Raw genomic sequence first — 19,667 nt, 5'->3', positions numbered from 1 at the left:
AAGAAAATCAGTTTTACAATACCAAGCAGAACATCTAGAAATGTTCCAGCAATTCAAATACTAGAAGGACAAGCATTGCAAATCACTACCAAAAAAAACCAAACAAAAACCAAAAACCAAAAAACAACCCCCCCAAAAACCCCAAAAATCACAAAACAAAACCAAACAAAAAAATAAAACATGTAAAACATGTTGAAGTAATCCAGTTTGGTACCACAAGATGCTGTCTATGAAGAGAAGGACAAAAATATGGAGATCTGGTCCCTTAGATGACAGAAAACTGGGAGACTACTCATTTCTTTCTGACAAGCATGGGAACAAGTGTATCGTTGCAATAGATGTCCCAAAGAAAATATAGTCTCTAAAGCTAGCTCCTCTTTTTCCTTTTTCCTTTTTTTTTTCTTTTGTCACGGTTGTAGCTGAACAAATTAGGCAGTAGAGTCTGAAAAGAAAGAGATGACTAGTGCCAAACCAGAAAATTGATTAGACACACACAAGAGGATACATTGCACAGACAGTGGAAGAGGAAACAAAGAAAAAAATCCAGGAGGAAGAAATTGCCCAGTGCAGAAGGATGATTGCTATAGGGGTAAGAGCAGTAAACAACGAGGTCTCAAACTTTTTATTTTATGTTAAGGTACACTATATCAGAGATGACATGCCAGATTGTTGTTTTGTAGACACTGTTCCTTCCTAATACCATCACTGAACTCAGTAAAGGGACATTAACTTAAAAATTAAATAATCTTGCTTTCTTATTGCCTTAGCTTAATGAAAAAGGGAACAATTTAAGCACCGAGTTATGAACTAACCAGCATGTTCTGCCAGTGCTACCTGAAAAAGGCCTGGAATTTGTATTGCTATTTTTATGTTTATCTGTGCATCGAGTAACTTCCGCCAAAGCCCATTTAAAAAGAAAATGCAATCTTAATCCCAATCAGAGTGCATAGTTAATATACTTATCTGCTTGGATTAATGACACCAAGTGTACATAGGTTTCAAACGTCCACTGAACATAGCTCTCTACCAGGATTTAGCATGAGAGATATAGCGAAACTGCAATTTGTACCTCTGCTAGCTTTTTCTTTAAAGTTTTTTTTAAAAAAATGTTTGTTGCAATACAAACAAGCATTCAAAACCTACAGCAATTTTAATACATAAATTACAAAAATTGGGGTTATTTTCCAAATTTTTTCTGCCAAGACCTTCAGTGGCTAAACCTGAAAGAAAATACCTGCACATTTTGCAAGAAGCAATTCTTGGAGATTCAGATTGTCTCGTGCTGTTTGGTACCTTAGTAATCACCCGACAGTGGTTTTAAAAAGCTTGTGGGGCAGCTTCTAAATAACCTGCCTGCACTGTGCACCCCCACAGCTCCAGGGCTCCTTAACTCCAACTGCTGTGTACAGTTGACAGCCCCACCAAGCAGATCATCCACCCCGGGCAAGACCGTGGCAAACAGCACTGCATTACTGAGAGGCGTTTGGGAGAATTAGCCCAAGCAGTCGTTTGGTCTATCAGGAGAAAGGGATCAAATGGGAGAGTTCGTGTCTCCATGACTTTTGACTTGGGAGTGTTTACCACCATCCTAACCTAATCCTAACTCAGCGCCGAGGGGAGTTGTCCTAAACGTGATGAGTTGAACGCAGAAATGCTGATTCACACAATATCGCAGACTTCAGCTTGTGCAGTCCGTACGCGCTATATCAAGCAAAGTCTACACTAACATCAGCAAACACAGCTTCTCCCTAGTACAGGGGTGGTGTAAACTTAAAAGGAGGTTGCGCTAAGCCCATTACGTAAAAGTACTAACAAATGTAAGTGCCAAATTACGTCAAGACAAAGCATACATGCTTTTTTTTTACATCCTCACAGAAGGAACAGCTGAAAAAGTAGACTGGATATTTTGACAATCCGGTTTACTCCAGGATGGCACTCTTCCTTGTGCTACCTTAAAAGCTGCAAGGACAAATAGTGAGGTCCCCTATTCTGAGCTGCACTGAGCTACTCCATGTTACTCTGAACACTTCAGGACAAAACCATGCTATCGTAAAACCCGAGAAACGAGCAGAATAGCCTCATTCTCCAATACAAAGACCCAAGAGCCAACTAGGAATCATGCAACCTTTTAAAATGAACCTATCTAATCTATATGGTTAGTCTTATGTCCCCAATTAATGAAGAATGCAACAGGGTCCACAATTCCCAAATTCAAGTAGTCCTCTTCAGAGGACAGGAGAAACCTTAAGGCATATGTTTACCTACATACATTACATTTGAACTGTAGAACCTGGGAGTGCTCCCCAGTGCCCAAATCTGGGTCCTTCCTCCTGTCCATTATAAACTTTATGGATTTGTTCTAACAAACTGCTGCAGAGTTTTACATTATTAAGCTCGCTAAGATATGGCTGAGAACAGTACGTACAAAAGCTTCCATTTCCTATAGTTGACTAAGACACATGGATGCACACAGAAGTGTCTGTATTTCAAGCACTAAATTCAGTGCCTTAATTCTGGTCAAAATCCTGCATTTTTAACACCTTTGCCAGTGAATGAAAATGGTCCCAGCTGCCACTGCTGCATGTATTTAAACAAGCATCACTGACACAAGACTAGAACTTGCTTGTACATACACATGTGCACAGACTAGGTAATTTGTATATCAAAGTAGATATAAAGGTAGGTATATAGAGAACTGGCTATATAATATCCAGCTAACTGGTGAACAGTTATGTTATTTTGCTTATGAAGTTGAGTTGATCAGTAATGACTTCAAACTGTCTTCCAGCATTGCTTTCTCTACCAGCTCATTACTGTATGTCTGTCCCATCACACCCGGGTAGTACTCCGGTACTTCTATAATGCTTGAAAGTGTTATCGACACCTTTCTCTAACTCCTGAAGGGAGAGAGACCACGCTTTTTCCTTTTATTAGACTTACACTCTGGTAGACAATTAGTCACATTTTCTTGTCTAATAACTGAGGAATGTATCTCACTACCCTGATGATGTGAACAGCAGTAACTCCCTGCTCTCCTACTTCTACAAAGTCAAGAAAAGCTATAGGAAGTTACTAAAATTAATTACCATCTACTTATTCAGCAAGTGGAGACATCCTATTCACTTCTTAAAATTTTAACTCTAAGAATTTGATTACTAAATTATTTAATCTTTACTAAAAGGAACTCAGTTTAATGAAAATGCTTTTTCCAAAATGTGTATGGTAGTGAGAACAGCAAGCACAGGAAGAAACTGAAATATCAGCTACAAAACGGGTATTTTTCAGTATAAAATTAAGCCATGATGATGTCTGCAGAAATCGGAAAAGCGTAAACAAAAAGAACAGAAACACTACCAAATCCCACTTAATTATTCAAAAGTGCATAGTGACAAGTAATGGGATAAAATTTAGAAAAGGAACATTTAGAGCAAACTAGAAGGAAAACATCTGAAAACAAGAGCTAAAACCCTCTATAACCATCTCAGAAAGAACAGAAGTTTCACCACTGGAAACACTGAAAACTCAAGCTTAACCAAGAACTGGGAGGTCTTCTGATGTTAAACAAGTACACAAAAAGAAATCTGGACTATGTGACTTCAAATACTTTAAAATTAGATATGACCACATTCTAAAGCAGTATGTAACCTGGAACTAACCAATGGTTATTTGAACTCTGTATCGAGTCTGAAATAAAGCTGCACTGATGCTTACAACTAATAACATTCTAAAACCAGGAAAAGATGCCATAATGAATAATTATTTTGAGCTTATTAAAAAGATATTAATGCTTACTTTATAGTTTTCACTACAGATACCTCTCAGTTACTATGGTGGAAAGCAACACCCAAAGGTATCAGCCAAGTTCATTGCTCCACTGAGGTAAGATCTAAACAAGATAAAACATTTGTAAGAGCAATTTTGTCTACTTGAAAATGGAAGTAGCTTGTTTACATCATGAGTTTTTAAATGGTAAGGTCTGCCAGACAACAGGATTAACTATGTGTAACATCTCACCAATGAAAAGTCCAGTTCTTCTCACAAAAAGACAAACCCTGTCCTCAGTGACATCACCATAAATCAAGAATAACACAAAATCCTCAGGGAATGGATTTCAGAGATGTCAAAGTCTCCCAACTCCATGCGAGGTCACTCTGTCTTGACCCAAAGTGTTTCGTTTAAGCATGAACCTTCTGAATCACGTTCTTAAGCTGATCTTGAACGTTTAAATGACTTGTGGAAACAAAAAAATATCCTAAATTTTCCCTTTAGAAAGGGCAACTTTTGTTAATATTTCTTTGAGTACACTATAATATATGCAGTACAAATTTTATATCACTTTTTGCCCTAATAAATTCATATTCATACCTGGAAAATTACTATCTTGCAGGACAGAAGGAAAAAAGGGGAAAAAAGCAGATACCACTATACCACTGCTACTCCATGAATCACAGAGCAGGTGAGGTTGGAAGGGACATGTGGAGATAGTTAGTCCAATTCCTCTGCTCAGGTAAGTTTCCTCAGGGCTGAGTTCAGTTGGGTTTTGGGCATCCCCAAGGATCAACACTCCACAACCTCTCTGCACAGCCTGCTCCACACGTTTGACCACCCTCACAGTAAAAAAGTTTTCTCTCTACATTTAAATGGAATTTCCTGTATTTCAGTCTGTGCTCAGTGCCTCTCGCCCTGTCACCGACCACCACTGAACAAAAGCTGGTTCTGTCATCTTTGTTCCATCCCATCAGTTATGTATAGACATTGATAAGATCTCCCTGAGCCTTCTCTTCTCCAGGCTCAACTGTCCCAGCTCTCTCAAGCCTCTCCTTGTATGAGAGATGCTCCAGTCCCTTAATCATCTTAGTGGCTTGCCCCAGTTCGTGCACATCTCTCTTGTACTGGGGAATCCAGCGATGGAGCCAGCAATCCAGATGGGTCTAACCACAGCTAAGCAGAGGGAAAGGAACACATCCCTCACCCTCTGACAACAGCCTGCCTAATGTACCCCAGGATGCTCCACAAGAGCATGTTGCTGGCACACATGCAACTTGGTGTCCATCAGGACTCCCCATTGCATTCTCTGCAAAGCTACTTTCCAGATGGTCAGCCTCCAGCCTGTTCTGGTGGCTGGGGTTATTCTTCCTCAGGGACACAACTTGGGATTTCCCTTTGCTGAACTTCATAAGGTTCCTCTTGGCCCATTTCTCCAGCCTGTTAAGGTCCCTCTGAATATCAGCACACCCATCTGGTCGATCAGTCACTCCTTCCAGTTTTATATCATCAACAAACTTGCTGTGGGTGCACAGTGTTCCATCATCTAGGTCCCTAATGAAGGCATTACACAGTAATGACCTGGGGACCAACCCTTGAAGTACACCACCAATAACTGGCCTCCAGATGGACCTTATGCTGCTGATATCAACCCTCTGAACCCAGCCCATCAGCCAGTTTCCAGTCTTCTCGCTGTCCCTCCATTTATCTACTTCATCAGCTTCTATATGAGGACATTACAGGACAGAGTGTCAAAAGCCTTGCTGAAGTCAAGGTAAACAGCATTCACTGCTCTTCCCCCATACATGGCACTGGTTCTTTCATCACAGAAGGCTATCAGGTTGTTCATATATGATTTCCCCTTCATAAATCCATGCTGACAACTCCAGATCACCTTCTGATTCTTACCAAGCTCAGAAATGGTTTCTAGGATGATTCTGCCCAGGGATCCAGGTGAGGATGACTGGTTTGTCATTTCCCCAAATCCTCCTTGTCCTTTTTGGAGACAGATATGGCATTTGCTTTCTTTCACTCCTCTGGTAGAAGCTTCCCACAGTTGCCATGACTTCTCTTCATGAGGAACATCGTACATAAAATCAAAGCAGAATACTGTGTATTATGTGATTGGAAGAATAAATATGTAAATTAAAGTCTCATTTCAAGCAGAAAGTGTTGTAAGATGATCCATACTTAAAACTGCTGTGACTACAGTTAAGACGTGAAAAATGGATTCATGCATATGAAAAACACAACTTAGAAAATGCATTTAAGCAAACTGTTTTCAAAATATTTTTCCTCTTGCCTGGTCTATTACCTCATGAACTGTCAATATGCAAAATGTTGTCAATTTTGATGCAAGATGCTATACAGGTCTACTTCCAACAAACTATTTACAGGTACATATCTTTCAGGGTGAATATGTCTAAATTCCATCAAAACCTAATTTTCTCAGTTTTGCTGAAAGCTCTGCAGAATAATCTTTCTGCATATGGTTTCACTGAACTAACTTGGTTACTCTTTGTAAGCTGTTGTAAATGCAATACCCATTTGCTGAGAATAAGTGTGATTTTGTAACCTAAGTACAAGCTAGAATATGGGCAGCTATGTTATACAGGTACTTTTAAAAGTCCTGCTTATTAATGAAAAACAGTAGACTTCACCCTGGTGGGTTCGGGGCTCCTTTTTTTTGTCTTACACTATAGTAAACACTTTCTAACTGCTGAAAATCAGCAGATTTATCCCAACACAAAGCTGTGGCAAGAACCCTTTTCAGTACCATTGTATACTAATCAGAATACACCAAACTAACAGTTAAGTGCCTTAAACATAAATTAATTCTACAAATCCTTATGATTGGCAAAGGAAAAAGATATAATTTATTCCAGTTGTATAGCATAATATGTTCCATTTGCTCATTCACAAAGGGGTTCAGTTTTTCAGGAAATAAATGAGACAACTCTCTTTCTAGACTAGGCAGACTGGACTATGATCAGTCATTTCTGTTCTAGGAAAAAGTTCATCTCAACAATATACCCAAACACAAATGGAATTTAACAAAGCCAAAAGAGATGAATTTTCAGTCTGCTCTCATGAGGACAGGGCGAAAAAGTGATGAGGAGAGCGGGAAGTCAAAACATCATTTGACTGTATACATACATTATAAGTGTTAACCGAATGTGGAAATCCCTAGGTATTTTAAATCTAGATTAAACCCACAAGACAATTTAAACTAATCCACAAGATACAAAATATAAACAAGGATGAATGCTTTATGCTAATTTTTAAGTAAATAATATTATTCTTTTTACATTCCCCAAAACATCGAGACCATTTTTCATTGTTTCAAAAATTCACATCACAACCTCACGAATGAGATCTTTGGGTGTTACATGACAGTAATTATAGGCAATTCTCAAAGAACGCACTTCCTTATTAGATGTTAACATGCTTTATAACATCAGTTTTTTTACTTTACTACCCTTCCTGAAGTCAGTGCCTGGCGAAGGGAAGCAACACATCCACAGGTGGTCTGTGGCAGAAAGAGCAACAGTTACCCCCCTATGCCTCCCACGGCCAGGTGGTAACAAGTGCTCTACTAACAAATCAGGCTTTGCAAATTAGTTTTATTTTAATGGTAAATGATAAAATTAGATTTGGTTTTAAAAGTAAACCAAAATGATATGAAAAGTCCACCTATGCATTTATTCTCATTATTCATTGTCACAGTATGTGTCAGATAGATGCTACAGTACTCACTGTAATAATGGGGAGAAACATGAAGAGGTGTCAAAAACATTATCTCAAAAATATCAAAATATTTGAGATCAAAAGAGTGTTAAAAATGTCAGCATTTCTCACAAACACTGTAAAAACTAACTATGAAAGTAATATATGCAGTCATCCTAGGCGGGGGGGCGGGGGGATGTAGCTAGTACACACACTAAACAAAACTGCTGTAAAATACTTACCTGGACTTTTGGATCATCAGTGGTCCACAGATCATAGCTTGGAAATCAGTGCTCTAAATTACAGTTAACGATGTAGGGGCATGGCAGTTCATGCCTTCTACAACTCATGAAGCACCACAAGCTCCTAATTACCAAAAAATCACACCTACTCTAAACTGTTACAGTAGTTACTCCATGTTATCACTGAAGCTGTGAGTGAAAAATAGAAGCAGAAATTATTTTCCCACCAGGCACAGATAAAATATATCCAACTAAGAAGAAAAGATGCACAACAATTAAAATATAGACTAATTCTTTTGAAGAGCTGGTTTAAATTTAGGTTTGACTTCAAATAACACCAAGCATACCAATATTCTCATTTTTTCTGAAAGTAAAATTCTGCTGTAAGACACATCAGTTTCACTGAAAATGACATACTTTGTGTCTTTTAAATGCTTAAAAAATGTATTTTATTTCAGAAATCAAACTATGCAACCTTCTCCCCAGAGTAAGAAACTGGAAGTTGTCTGATAAAATCTTTTCTGGAAACTCAGTGCAATTTCATATCAATGGTGTGTTCTTTTTCCTGCTTTCAAATGGATTACTTAAATGTTTTAAAATGTTATAACCCACAATAATCTGTTCCAGGCACCAATGAAAAGGAAGAAAAAAATTACAGAAGTCAAGATGTCGCCTGGAAGCACTTTATGGCAAACATTATAAAGATAACACAGAGCAGAGAAGCTCTGGTTCAATCCATTATAAATACCCCATTCTTCTTAAAATCACAAAAATGTATTTATAGTAAAGAACTCTTACAGGCTTTTTCCTCAGAAGACTTCATTTAAGTACAATTTGGCAGAATTTTTGGAAGAAGAAAAGAAGAGTTTTACAAAATATTGATGTTTTACAGTCACCCTAGTCTTGACCTACTTGCTACAAAAGCAAAAGCAAGGACTTTGGAAGATGACCACATCTGTGTCTACTAATTACAGTTTAGTTCTTAATTTTGTCCAAAATGTTCTCTCAAACAGTTATACTGAGCACAGACACTAAATCGTCACTTAGACAATTAATGCCTCATTAAAAACACAGTTATTTTTCTTGTTTTATTACTGACAAAATATATTCTTTAATGAAGTATATGGGATGAAGAAAAAAAGAAAAACAAAAACCCAAACTAAAAACCAAAGGATGAAAATACTGGCAAAAGATATTCCTGTATACACAACCTATAGATCAAACCTCTATTTTCCTATATGTCCAAATGACAATATAGACAGTTACTCCCTCTTCTTCCACACCTCAGGTCCCTCCCAAGACTTAAGGATAGGGATTTACACAGAAGCAACAGGCTACGTTAACCCTCTTGTGCACTAAAATTATTAAATAATCACTTTGAGCACAAAGACGATCAAAAGGAAATAAGAGGCAGTTTTCTTAGATTTTTCAAACGGGGTTGTTTTTTGGGGTTTTGTGGGTTTTGGTTTTTTGGGGTTTTTGTTTGTTTGTTTTTTTGGTTGTTGTTTTGGGTTTGTTTTGTTTTGTTATGTTTTTTTTCCAAGGAAAAGTGGCTCCGTGGAAAGTAGGAAACTGAAAATTTGAATATTTGGACTTCAGAAAGATTTTCTCATAAGCAAATTAAGGTTGAAGCATAAGAGCTTAAAAAACTTCAATCAAAAACTTAGTTTTCAAAAACATGGAAAATTATTTAGTTTACAAAGGAAAGTAGCAAAATTACAAGCACCAAATAGGCACTGACTGCTTAATAATGATATAGTATATGAGTCAAAAATAAAACACAAAAAAAGAGGGACAAGTGTCACTCTCATAGAGCTCAATTGAACATCAGATGAAAGAAATGCACAGTTAATTATTTCAATTTATTGATGGTAGTTCAAAAGGGGTTCATGTAAAGGACCACTTGGCATCCATTCAACTTTGCCTTAAAAAAAAAAAAAAAAAAAAAAAAATAGACAAACATGAGCTGTGCTCATTCAGGCCAAATGTGCATGACTTCCTATTTACCGACAAGCATTTAGATTTGAATAATTGACAATTCTGAGATAATTTACTATAAAATTTTAGTTAGATTGAATTGATATCTTAATACGAAATTATAATTTCAATTTACAAATTTCAGAGTGCTCAAATAGGGGTAAAACCAGTAATCAAGTATAAACATTTTAAAAGGCTGGGGTTGTTTTATATACAGTCCACCCAGCATTATGCCAGTACATGAGTTAACAAATAAAATCATTACCACGGATACTGTACTTTGCTTTCTTATCTGTATCTGCAGGACATAATATGAAATTACACCAAGTAACACCCTAATTCCCTTACTTTTTAAAACAGATAAGCTAGGCAAAATAAAAAAGCATACCAGTCCATAAGTCATTCCAATGAGCACCTCCAACTACTTAGAACACATTTCTATGATTGCAGAAGACAAGATTCTTGAAATTAGGCACACATGCAGCATCCTAACCGATACCGACAGATGCTCAGTGGCAAGCAATTTTTAAAGAGAACCAAGTTTCCAAAATAAGAATTAGTGTCTATAGACAAAAGTCAGGAATTGCCGTGCTTGAGGGAACGGTATTCAGCCTCTCATCTTTCCCTTACTCTTCCTCCTTAGAAGCCAAGGAAGCAATGATTGGTTGGACATAGGGAAAGACCAAATTCTCCCAGAAAAGCTGTGGTTTCACTGAATCACACACTACAGAGTCAAAAGCAAATGTAATTTTTGGTATCAGAATGATCTGTTATAGGAGAGTAATTAATGTCTCCCTTCATGCTGCAGTTACTGAACATGTCTTCTTTCCTTCCTTTCAGTTTTGGAGCCGGAGAAGAGAGAGCAAGAGCTGTGCTTCACAGTACACTGGTGCCACAGAGGGGGCAGCCACAAAATGCTGAGGTATTCTCTTGGTTGTTTTTTTTTGTTGTTGTTTTGTTTGTTTTTTTAAAACACCCTGACTGTGCTTCTATATCCAGGCACAGTCGTCACTTCTTAAAGCTCCAGCTTGGCATCACTCAACACACAAGCAATGATGCTCGTGGCTGAGATTTGTGTGGTCTACGGTAAGCTCTGCTTCCTCGAAAATGTGTGGCATCATACAGAGTTTATTTAGAAACTAAGCCTCTGGGGCACACTATGTAAGTTTATTGTTTATCGTTTGCTGGGTAAGTCTTCTGAGGTCAAGGTAAAAAGCAGAAGGTGATATTTGATGTAAATGTTCCAAAGCACGTTATGTGGTTGCATGGTTGCAGTGGCCCCCGGAGCACTTTGCTGGTGGTCCGTGGAGATCTGGCTGGTGGAAGGTGCTGGCTTTCCCTGTTTCCAGCTGCTATATCATATTTAATGTATTTTTAGCTTCACTTAATATTTTCCTAATATTCCTTTTCCATGTAAGCAATTAGTGTGGTTACCAGGGATGGCAACAGAAGTGATATTCAGCAGCCAGTGGGAGAAGAGGTGGTCTTTACAGCTGAGTATGGGAGAAGATGCACAAGACACCCTCCTTATTAAGAGGGGGGTGGGAACCCACCTGAGAGCCATGGTCTTAATACCACTGTGTCTCCATTCCCTGAAATGAACAATTTAAATCTATTTCTCCCAAAATTCTGCAGACACATTCATTATTATCAATGAGGATGAAGGAACAAACAAACAAGTTGCAGGGTTTTTTTGCTATGCATATGCATATACTTTGCTATGAAGTAAAAGCAGGAAGAAAAAAAAATACACACACATGAAGTCATATTCACTTTCCTGATTAAGCTCTCAAAAAAGACATAGACAAGCTACAAATGGGATCAAAAAATACGTGAAATTGCTGGCCTTGATTTTTGTAGGTTTATATATTTTTTAAAAATCCTAGGCTTTATACGCAACTGGAGATTACTAGGTACAGCAGAAACGTCTGAAACTAACTCACCAACCTGAAAAGTAGAAAAAAGTCTTCCAAAAAATACTTTGGCCACAACCCACTAACTAGAATTGTGCTATTTTAACATTTATTTTTGAAAAAAAATTAAAACTTTCTAGGATTCAAATAAATTTCCCACATAGCCTCTACTGCCTTAGTATTTGCTTTACTTTCATCTTGCTTTTGACTGATCAGAAGAGACTCATCAAATCAACTGGAGACAACTTAAAAAGTATTGTATAAAAATATTAAATGGGGAACATTTGCTGAACAAAGAAAAGCCTCTTTTTATACTGTTTTTATTTTCATTCTTATTTAATCATCCATGAAACTAGCAGACTCCAATCTGCTAGTGAAAGTACAGCTGAGAGAAGTCAGTCCCTAACCGCGCAAGCGTGCTTTATACTACCTTTAAGGAGAAATACACTGGATATTAGAGAAGATAAAAATGAAAGTATTCAGCTTCTGAATTCTGCTAACTATTCTAACAACAATGCTTATATACGAGTTACTCTTACTTAGGAAAACAGTCGCTGGAGACAGGGATTTATTTATTAAATAAATGCAGTAAAAAAAAAAAAAAAAAAAAAAGTCAGGCTCCTAATGTCTCCCTCCTCCTTCAGATGAGAGAGGTAATTTTTACTATTCTCAAGAGCTTTTGCCTGATGCCTAGAAAACACCAAATCCCTTATTGGCTCTAGCCGTTCATAAGATTTCAGCACAGAAGTCTCACTGAATCACTTTGCAAGACTTTGCAACTGAGGGCCTTCCTAAACCTTGGCTTAAGAAGGATTTAAGGAGGATAAATTTGTTCATCAATGGCTGACAGGGTAAAACACAAAATTGCACGAAGCTGGATCGAAAAAATCACTTCCATGTATGAGGGTTTTCCTCCCTTTTCTTCCCCAGAAGCTTAATCATCATCTAATGGTTACTGTTCCTCCATCACTATGACAGGGAGTAGCATATAATATTTAATTTAAAAACAAAATATTAATAAGGTGGGTGGGGTCTTTTTCTTTGTTTGGTTGGGGTTTTGGTTTTCTTTTAATGAAATGAAAATAACCCCAACTGACTCATATATCCTAACTGGTAGGAACGTTCTCTGGCAGCTGTCCGAACAGTTACAGAAAAGTAGGGAGTATAAATATGTTTTTAGAACTACACAAACATTTTCCTCTCTTTCCCCCCGCTGCCTCTCTTTTCCCACAAAGGCATTTTCTACAAAGGTAGGTATGGTAATAACACTAGTTTTAAAAACCCAGTCCATCAAGATAGAAGGAAATACAAACTGCAGGGTAAGTTGTTTTCAGTGACATACCGTGCAATCATGAGCCTGCTTTGTATGTTCAGGAAATTCTCATGAGTTTTCTTAATGAAAAAAAAAAAATCACTAAAAAAAGATTTGCTGTAAATATCTCGCAAGCCATGACAAAGTACCTTATAAAATATAACTATTCATAAACAGTCTAGCCTCTGGAATTAAAACACTGACACTTTCTATTAAAAGGTGCTTAGTCACAGTTCACTAAGTATTTACAACGAATCATTTATTCTCTAATTTCATTGACTTTACTGTCGTTAGCAAAAGTCAAGAAAACTTCCTGCATGTGTGTGAATGGTTTGTGTATGTAAACCGCAGCTCGCAAAGTCAATTTTATGGAGGCAGAAAGATTTTCACATTATACAAGTAGGTCCTCCTCTCCTGTAGAAAACTATTTGCTTAAACTTCAGTTGGATGCAAGTATTCAAATGGACTGGAATCAGAAGGTGCAAGAGTAAATGGATGTCATACCTTAGAGGGCAAAAGGGAAAACAAAAAGACACAGTTCCCCAAGTTCCCCATCTTCTCATCTCTATCTGTAAATTTTGCAGACAAATCATGGCATCTTTTTTCAGTCTGTCTCTCTATAAACTTGGCCAAGAAAACTGAAGCTCAAGCAAGAGGAGGGTGAATGAAAAGTGCATTGTGCAACATTAAAGAACTCATGTTAGCAGAAAGAAGTGTCAAGATTTGAGCTATTGGTATTGCTAGACATTTCACCAAATGAAAACAAGTTATTCTGCTTGTTTTGGGGTGGGGAGGGAATGGGGGCTTTGGGGTTTCTCTTTTAAGAATCTGATTGAGATGCTGTCCAAGCTAGAGGAGCTCAAATGGCTTTTTAGGGAAAGGAGGTACTGCTTAAAATAAACAGGTCTCTGCCAAAAAAATGTGGGCTTTAACACTATCAGAAAACAGAAGGCTCCCACACTCTACACCAACAATAACGTAATTCTTCTATGGGCTGGTCAAAGACAATACTATGAAGTGCTGTAGTTTTATGACACACAAACATCTTTCCAGTGAGGCCTACACTGAGATCATGTAATGGATTTATATGAATACCTATATCTGAATGCAGCCTTCACATGGAGGAGTGTTTTCTCTCAAGCTTCTCCATGGTTTGGCGTTATCAATACGTAAGGTACTAGCAAAGTTATTGCTATCCTCTTGTTGGCATCATTTAAAACCATAGAATTGTTTAGGTTGGAAAAGGCCTGTAAGATCGAGTCCAACCATTAACCCAGCACTGCCAAGTCCAGCTCTAAACAAGGTCCCCATCTGCCACATCTATGTGCCTCTTAAATACCTCCAGGGATGGTGATTCCACCACTTCCTTGGGCACCCTGTACCAATGCTTGACAACCCCTTCCATGAAGAAATTTGTCCTAATACCCAATCTAAACCTCCCCTGGCACAACTTGAAGACATTTCCTCTTGTGCTGTCACGTGTTACCTTAGAAGAAAGACCAACCCCCCACCTCACTACCATCTCCTCTCAGGCAGCTGTAGAGAGCGATAAGGTCCCCCCTGAGCCTCCTCTTCCCCAGGCTGAACCCCCCCAGGTCCCTCAGCTGCTCCTCATCAGCCCTGTGCCCCAGCCCCTGCCCCAGCCCCCTGCCCGGCTCTGGACACGCTCCAGCCCCTCCACGTCCCCCTGCAGTGAGGGGCCCAAAGCTGAACACAGGGGTCCAGGGGCAGCCTCACCGGTGCCCAGCGCAGGGGGACGGGCACTGCCCTGCTCCTGATGGCCACACTCTTTCGGATACCAGCCAGGATGCTGATGGCCACCTGGGCACACAGCTGGCTCATGCCCAGCCGGCTGCTGACCTGCACCCCCAGGCCCTTTCCCACCAGGCACCTTCCCAGCCCCCTGCCCCCAGCCTGTAGCGCTGCCTGGGGTTGCTGTGACCCAGGGGCAGGACCCGGCACTGAGCCTGGTAGAACCTCGTGCCATTGGCCTTGGCCCATCGGTCCAGCCTGTCCAGAACCCTCTTTAGAGCCTCCTGCCCTACAGTGGGTCAATGCACACCCCCAATTTGGTGCTGTCTTCAAACTCACTGAGGGTGCACTCAATCCCCTTGTCCAGATCGTCAAAGATATTAAACAGAACTGGCCCCAGCGCTGTGCCCTGGGGAACACCGCCTGTGACCTGTCGCCAGCTGGATGTAGCTCCATCCACCACCTCTCTTTGGGCTTGGCCATCCAGCCAGTTTTTTACCCAGCATAGAATGCACCCGTCCAAGCCACGAGGAGCCAGCCTCTCCAGGACAATGCTGTGGGAGACAGTGTCAAAGGCTTTACTAAGGTCCAAGACACAGTCTTTCCCTCATCCACTAGGCAGGTCACCTTGTCATAGCAGGAGATCAGGCTTGTCAAGCAGGACATGTCTGTCATAAACCCATGCTGGCTGGGCCTGATCCCTTGGCTGTCCTGGCAGTCAGGCTGACCTGCTCCATAACCTTCCCTGGCACCAAGGTCAGGCTGACAGGCCTGTAGTGCCCCAGATCCTCCTTCTGGCCCTTCCTGTAGATGGGTGTTACATTGGCTAAACTCCCATCTCCTGGGACCTCCCCAGTTAGCCAGGACACTTGATAAATGATGGAAAGTGGCCCAATGAGCACTTCCACCAGCTCCCTCAATATCCTCAGGTGGATCCTATCCAGTCCCATATAGACTTGTGTATGTTTAAGTGGTGTAGCAGGTCACTGACCCTTACCTCTGATTATGGGGGCTTCATTCTGCTCCCTGTCCTTGTCTTCCAGCTCAGGGGGCTGTGTGTGTGCCCGTTTTTCCTGTTATGACTCCTGATTCCCACTATTGTTGCTTTAAATTCACCAGTGCGCTCAAACACAAAAATAAGTTTTGGGTACACATCAAGACGACCACAATTCCTCAGACAAAGAACTTGGGTTGCAAGCTGGCTGGCCTCAGACTCTTAACAAGAACAATGTCTGTCCACAGTTCCTTTACTAGGACTGACAGGAACATTGCCAAATTACTAGTGACGATCTTGTAGGATAGTGCAGGATAACAGCAGATCAACCACTAATATACATGTACTGAAAGAGACAAAGAACTAAAATTTGATGGCACTTCCTAAATTTCAGTGCTAGTTTTGTCCTAGAGGAATCAATTCAGAGGAAGGGCTTGATTGATATCTATTAATTAATTTGCTTTTCCAGAAGATGAAATTAGGTTCATGTCTACTGTTTTTGAAGACTCAGAGCAGCTACTGTATAAAATGTACCCATATTTATCAGAATAAAGTCCTCAACTCAAAAAATCCCCACAAACAAAACCCAAAGAAATGCCTGAAGACAAGCATTCCCCAATCTGTTACCAATAATCCCAGGCAAGAGGAACACCAAAAGGTGCTATTTCCAAATCAACTTTAACTGCACCCTAGCTTGCCTTGTAAATATCCAAGAGAACTTGCCTGTACGAGCACAAACAGATATCTTTTGGTGACCATGACACATGCAGACTTTCCAAAAGAATCCTGGAAACAAAACATCTCAGTAGTATGAAGACAAATGGGATTCTTCCAAACCCTTTCCTCTGAAACCAATGAAACCCCACACCATAGATCTGTGGCCTTCATACTTACTTTTGAGGTAACACTGATAAGACAGGACGACCAGAAAGCCTTCCTGAAAATCAGGCATGCATCTAGCTGGTGAAGGTTTCACAGGGTAGTGGAAGTGGATCAACTCAGAGTCACAGGTGTCATTTTCTTGACCTCTACTTTTTAAAGACTTATTCATGTTTGACCACAAAGATTAGGCAGATGAAGAACCTACCACTGCTTCCCTCTGTTGAACTCCTCCACTTAGTATGTCACTGTTAAACAGATGCCTTGCTTTTAGTTATTTATGTACCTCACTTCATTTTTCAACCAGTATCTATCATGCACGTAGGATTCAACGCTCTGAAAATCATTAAGAGATTCAGTCGATACAGTCACCAGACAGCAATATATACAATTGACAGCAACCCAGTTGACCAAATGTAGGGTCAACATTATGGTGATACTACTGGATCTCCAGGCAGTGCAAACTAGAAAAGGATTTCAGACTTCCACAGCACACTAATTGGAAGCTGTTTTGATCAGTTCTGTGAGATTACATACCTTAACTTTCCATGTTAACAGTGACCAAGCACCTTCTGACATTTTATTTCATGAATTATACAGTGAGAGAATAGAAAGAAACTATGTAAGATTTGGATTCATATCTGCCACTGTTTTTACAACACCCCTCTATTCCCAAAAGCCAGACAGGAATATTTAGATTAAAACCCAGATGGTTCACATGAGTCCACCCACCAATCATGATCTGCTACTGATCATATCATTACCTTTGATTCTTAATAAATCTGATCTAATTAGTCTGATAGTTATACTTTGAGCCATGACATTGACACAAAAAAACCCTACCACATGTAACAAGCCAAAAACTATTAGCATGTTAAAAACATTAAATATTTCAAGGTTATTTCAAATAACATGACTTAATTAATGCTACAGGTTTTTAAGTATTTGCATTTTGACAGCCATTTTAACCAATATGAATGACAAACATTGCATAACACATGATGAATACATAAGAAGTCATATAGAAGATGTCACTAACACTGATTTTGTTCATCTACACTAATGAAAAATAATACAGTTAATCTATCACAGATGTCTATAACCAGTAAAATCCTGATGGTATCATCTTTCAGGTCTCTTCTATGTTTTAGATTTCAAATTGACTCTGGATGTTTCTTACCAAAGTATCATCATCAACTGCATAGACAATTAGCATATAATGCTTCTGAAAATACAAAGCCCTTTGTTCTAAATCGCTAATAACTTATCTTGGAAAAGAATCAGGTAACAATGAGTGACATAATGTATATTTATCATTTTATTTTTAACAGGAGTTACCCAAGCTTGAAACAACACACCCTCCCTTATCCACAGTTTTATGGAAATAATTTTTTCATAATTTCTTGCAAAGCCATAAGCAGGGCACGTTAAACGTCTAGTCTTCACTGTCCTTACATATGATTTTAATTCTGAATCTCTTTGTGTAATAAAATAGAGGTGCTTTGTTTGGGAAAAAATACATAGGAAATATGTTTAAAAGACTTCAGATGCCTTTTCACCAACTAAAAAATAACAAGAGTACTGCTAGTGAGAATAATTAATGCGCAAGCACAATGAACATGCAATCACATCCCTATATTTCTACCACATTCCTATATTCCAATTAATGGAACAGCAATGCAGGTAAGGACTGAAAACTCAGAGAAAGGGTTGGCATGGATTATGAGGTCGAATGTGGGGAACCCATGACATTTCAGTGCCATTTTACATGCAGTACAAGATTATTTTGAACCACCAGTTAAAGCTTTCATAAGTAAGTTTAGAAAAAAAAAAAACATCACAGATTAAGCTTGTGGTCAATAACGAAGTTGATTATGCTGGCTTTTAGCTGGCATAGTAATAATTCTAACAAATTCTTCCTATACTTCCTATTTTTTCAAAACACCATCATCTTATATTTTTAAGTCCCCTTTCCTAAATTGCATCAGCTATTCTAAACACTGGCAGTATCCCTTAAGTATGCCACTTAAGATACAACTCATCTTAATGCTTGCAACATAAAATGGATGATTTTCTACAGCTAGAAGAATACAGCACATTTGAAAATATGCCAATTCATGTTTTAAAGAACATGACTACCACAACTTTAATCCATGCATATATAAGTCAAGAGGTACTGAAAAGTGTATTAACTTGCTGTGTTCACACTTAGATGTCAGATGTTCATACAGAGCTTGGAGAAATTGGAAAAATGTCATTAATCTGGACTTGTTCAAATTTTTTTAAAATAAAGAAAATGTAGAATCACAGAAATCATTAGACAGATTCTTAAAAATACACTTTACTAAACTGAATAAAGGGCAGGAGAAACAAAATTGTCTCAACTAATGACCATTTCTAATTACTGTTTTGGTTTCTCATGCTTATCAGGAGTGAAGCATGCATGGATTCCAAATATCAAAGACCTTTACAGCTAGCAAAAACAAATCAGGTTAGATGAGGATACAATGGGACCGTTTAGTTCCTCTCTTGACTTGGTTTTCATCCAGCCTGTATACTCCAAAAGCCTTTAATCTCTTAACTACTGTTTCATTAGCATCTTTGCAGAGATTCAGGGTGTTTAGAGTATCTGGGAGGCTTTCATGTGCTAGAGTTGAAAAGCTTAATATGAGAAACCAACAAGCCCTAGCAAAATAAGCCTTGGCACTAAATACTATATCATTTTAAGTTTATAATATATGAGCACCTTGTTCCCATGCCTAGCACTGCAAAAAGTTGTAAAAGAACTATCCTAACTTGTTGACCAAAGTCAAAAAGAACATATATTCAATATAGAGTGTAAATGCCTATAATCACTTCACCAGAGGAAACACACTGACAACCCACAGGCCTGGGCTCTGGTGGAGTACCAGGGAAGAGCAGACACTCAGAAAGCTTTACAGCAAATAAGATTCAGGGGAGATGTTAAACTTCTGATTTAACAGATTCTGTAAATCCCTTTCAAATTCTTCATTAAAGAACACTCTAAGGAAATATGCCCCCAAAACCAAGCCTAAGGACTCTGCATAGCAAGCTCCCCCTGTCCCTTTCAGCTTTCCAAAGGCTCC

General features: G+C 38.9%; 1 protein-coding gene across 6 annotated transcripts in view; it reads right to left on the bottom strand.

The window, feature by feature from the left end:
• SUPT3H (SPT3 homolog, SAGA and STAGA complex component) overlaps positions 1 to 19,667 on the bottom strand; it is a 277,928-nt gene that overhangs the window by 143,658 nt on the left and 114,603 nt on the right. The window contains exon 1 of one of the 6 annotated variants that reach the window (XM_055810082.1): positions 5,674 to 5,792. The exons of the other annotated variants lie outside the window; for them this stretch is intronic. The gene's annotated coding sequence lies outside the window, so the exon portion shown is untranslated. Of the gene's footprint in view, positions 1 to 5,673; positions 5,793 to 19,667 lie in introns of those variants that run through there. 6 annotated transcript variants of the gene reach the window in all.

Source organism: Falco peregrinus, chromosome 7 (assembly GCF_023634155.1).
Source record: "Falco peregrinus isolate bFalPer1 chromosome 7, bFalPer1.pri, whole genome shotgun sequence".
Taxonomy (NCBI): domain Eukaryota; kingdom Metazoa; phylum Chordata; class Aves; order Falconiformes; family Falconidae; genus Falco; species Falco peregrinus.
Note: the sequence above shows the minus strand (reverse complement) of the source record. Positions and strands in the feature narration are given on the sequence as shown.